Here is a 3865-nt window from a genome sequence, read left to right as displayed (position 1 = left end):
TCCATATCCATCAATCCAAGAGCACTATGATCATATTTATGAAAGCCGAGTGCATCAAGAGACAAAGGATCATTTCAAGGAAACAGTGGATCGATTCCAGGCAACCCTTCATCAATTGGGGCAAGCGATAAATCAATTAGCTTCCCGACATTCGGACACTCAAGGAACCTCCATGGCTTCATGTGGACAATCTAATGAAGAACGTAGCATGAAAGAGATACTAGAAACTCCAGTGAACAGTACAGAGCATGACTTTGTACTGGAACAAGTAGAGGAAGCCGGAATTATTGAAGAAGAAGAAGTGGTTGAAGACTTAGGAGATGCAGAACCTCCATGGGAAAGTCCAGTCATAGAACCCCCTTCCAAGACGTTTGAAATTGATGCTGAGGAGGGTGTACAACCTCCAAGGCATATCACAGTTGAATACTTGGAAGAGGTTGACCAAGAGATGGAGATTCAAGAAGAAGAAGCACAACCTCCCATGCCCTTGGAAAGCAATGAAGAGAAGATTGAATTGGAAGAAAGCTACCAAGAGAAAGAGGTTGAAATTGAAGAAGCTTGCAGAGAGGTGGTAATTATCAGAGAAAAGCAAAAGGGAGTGGAGCTTGCAATTTCATTAAAAATACCTCCCCCTAAGTTGCCATCATCCTTCACAACATTCAAGTGGGTAAAATTCATATCCCTTAGCTTCCTAATTCTACTTGAATATGGGCTACTGGAGATGGATGGTCAACTTAGAGCTCTTTGTAACATTAAGAGTAAGAGGAAGATGGCCAGTGGTAAGAATTGTCCTACGAGGTTCATCATGGTTGGAAGCTTTAAGTTTGAATGCAAAGGTTGGTGTAAAGCTCAACTGAATGGGTCTAGAAAGCTGTTTGGTAGCTGCAGTGAGAATTCAAATTACTTATCACCCAGTTGGAAAAATACAGATCCCAACAAAGATGGGTGTAAAAGCAAGATTTGGGATCCTGGAATCTGCTCTGACACTTATTACCCCGGGAGCCTAAGAATCTGTTTGAAGCTTCTTAAGGGCTTTACATGCTTAGTTTGGGACCCCAGAGGTTACTGGAGATACAAACATTGGTGGAGATTCCTGGATGAGTTCAAACACAAGCCACCATAACAGGGAGCTCACCAAATGTCCAACTTAAGGACTTTAACTAAAAGTGCTAGGTGGGAGACAACCCACCATGGTATAATCATTCCTTTCTCAATTTTAATTTTATTTCGTTTTATTTGTTTTTTTATTTTATTTTATTCTATTTTTATTGAACCTGAAATTATTCATAACATCCATATCAGCACTGCATTTGCATCTGCATATTGCATAAAAAAAAATACCACGCGACGCGTCCGCGTCGCAAGGAGAGGGGAGAAAATAAAAACGAACAGAGAGTCACGCTGGAGTGTGGCTGGAGGCGTGCCAGTGGCACAAATCGACCCACGCGACCGCGTCATATGTGAATAATGGCCTCCCATGCGACCGCGTGCCCCACGCAGCCGCGTGACTAGGATTTCGACGTAATAATGGTGCACAGTCGAAAGTTGTGCTAGAGTGGTGCTAGACTAGCGCTGGACGCGCAGTCCATCTCACGCGACCGCGTGCCCCACGCGGCCGCGTCACATCCTACTAAGTGGCCACTCACGCGATCGCATGCCCCATGCGATCGCGTCACCCAATATTTGGCAATTAATGATTTTTGAACAAAGAGTTGTGCGAGAGCGAGGCTGCCCTCGCGCCAGTAGCATAAAACGGGTCACGCGACTGCGTGACCGACGTGACCGGGTCAATCAGTTTAAGCGCAAGCCACGCGACCGCGTGCCCCACGCGACTGCGTCACTTGCGCCGCATAGCTTATCCTAATTTGCCAAATATCTTATCTTTTCTCCCCCAATCCTAATTTTTCCTCCCTCCTTTCTTACTTACTTCTTCTTCCCTTCTTTCCCTTCTCATTTTTCTTATCTTTTATTTTATTTTACTTAATTTATTTGTATATTTCATTCATTGCATTTTAATTTAGTGCATATTTTTCTTTTCTTTTCTACATTTATTATTTTTCCTTTGGTGTTGATTTTCTTATTTAACTGTTGCAACTTTTCTGGTATTATTTGGTGTTTAGTGACTTGTTTACACTCTTGGGTAATATTATTTAAATCAATGCTATTCTTTTATGATATTTGTATTTCTTTTTGCATTGACATGAGCTTATACTGTCTTTCATTACCCACACTCTCCTCCCCTATGTTTCAAATCTTGCACCACTGGTATGCCATGGCTTCTTTTGTTTTCTCACTTACATGTTGAAGCTTCCATGTAAATGAGACCCTTATCATTTTGGCATTAACCCACCCATACTTCATTTATTTTCTATCTTTATTTTTGGGTTACTTTTTGTTCCGGGGGTTACCTGAAACTGTAAGTCGTTCTCGAATGAGATCTTCTTCGCTGGTCGGAACCGATGTGTCCGGCTGGTGAATAGCGGCCGGAGCTGGTGTGTCCGACTTGCTGGGCTGAACGTGCTGCCGATTCTCTGTCACCGAAGGGTGGGGGGTACCTGCAAGGGACTCCGATGCTTAAGTTAGCAAGGGTATTAAGTAGATTTTTTATGTAGAATCAGAGTATGAGTTATACATGGGTGCTCCAGTGTATTTATAATGGTGAGATGTGACCTTTGGATAAGATAAGTTGGTTATCTTATCTTATCTTTATCTTTGTGTTGAGGTCAGCGTATCTTTAGCGGAACCGCCTTTATCTCTATAGGCTTTTAGGCCGCCTTAGGATTTGGATCGTGTTCCTTCATTTGGGCCCTTTACTGGGCTCTTTTGTCGATTTGGCCGAGCTCTTTGAGAAGAGGTCAGATAGTCAGACCTGAAGAGGTCGGTCGCTTTATCTCCAGTCATCCCAGGTCGGTTATCTCGACCCAAGGTATGAACAGTGCCCCTGCTTGAGCTCGGTCTTCTTTGAGGTCGAGTCCTTGACTTCGGTCCTTCTTGAAGTCGAATTCAAGCATTTTGTCAATTCCTTTCTTCGTAGAGTCTTTTTGAATGTAGAACATTTTCCTCTAAAAGCGCGCGCTTTTGTATTAGCGCTTTTTTTGGGAATGCAAGCGGTTTTAATATCCGCATTTAATTGGTATTAATTTTGCCCTTCATTCTCTCTTTGCTTTTTGAATTTCGCGATCAAAAACGGTTTCTTTTCTTTATTTCTTCTTGCGTAACTTCTCCATTTACTTCTCGTTTTTCTGTTTCTCTCATCTTGCTCTCTGTCTTTCGCTCACGCCTCCACTTTCTTGTGCTTACAGCGTCGCTTGGCTTTTTTCTGGGTGGCTTTCATTTCTACGTCTCCTCCTTCCCTTGAAGCTTTTTCTTCTCCAGGTTAGTGCCATTCGAATTTTTATTCTTCCTTCGTTACTTTGGTTTTATGATGAAGTTGTGATTTCGTTTTGAGAAAGTTTGGATCTTTTGTTTTTGCTGTGCCTAGTTACTGTCGTAATGCGGGCTCTGAAGTTTTCTTCGTCCTTTTGCCTGAATCTTTTCGCCTTTCTTATTACTTGATGCTTTGCCTTTGTATTTGAAGTTTTTTGGAATAATGACTGTAAAAAAGGTTGCATCTTTTGACGATTTCTTGTTTGGCATGTTGGTGTTTGTTTTTTGCTGATGATCTTTGCCTTGATTTCGAAAAAGTTTGCGCCTTTTTTGGTGTTCTGATAGACCGTAACAGTAGCGCTGGTAGAAGAGTAATGCTTTCCTGATAAAGTGTAGAAGGGTGGACCTTTTTCCTTTTCGCTTCCTTTGCCCTCTTTTTCAGTTTTTATTTTGATGAGCGCCGGGATGTAGGTTGTAGAGGTAACTTTAAAAACCTTTG

The sequence above is a fragment of the Arachis hypogaea genome, chromosome 16 (assembly GCF_003086295.3).
Source record: "Arachis hypogaea cultivar Tifrunner chromosome 16, arahy.Tifrunner.gnm2.J5K5, whole genome shotgun sequence".
In the NCBI taxonomy this organism is placed as follows: domain Eukaryota; kingdom Viridiplantae; phylum Streptophyta; class Magnoliopsida; order Fabales; family Fabaceae; genus Arachis; species Arachis hypogaea.
This window is presented reverse-complemented; position numbering follows the sequence as displayed.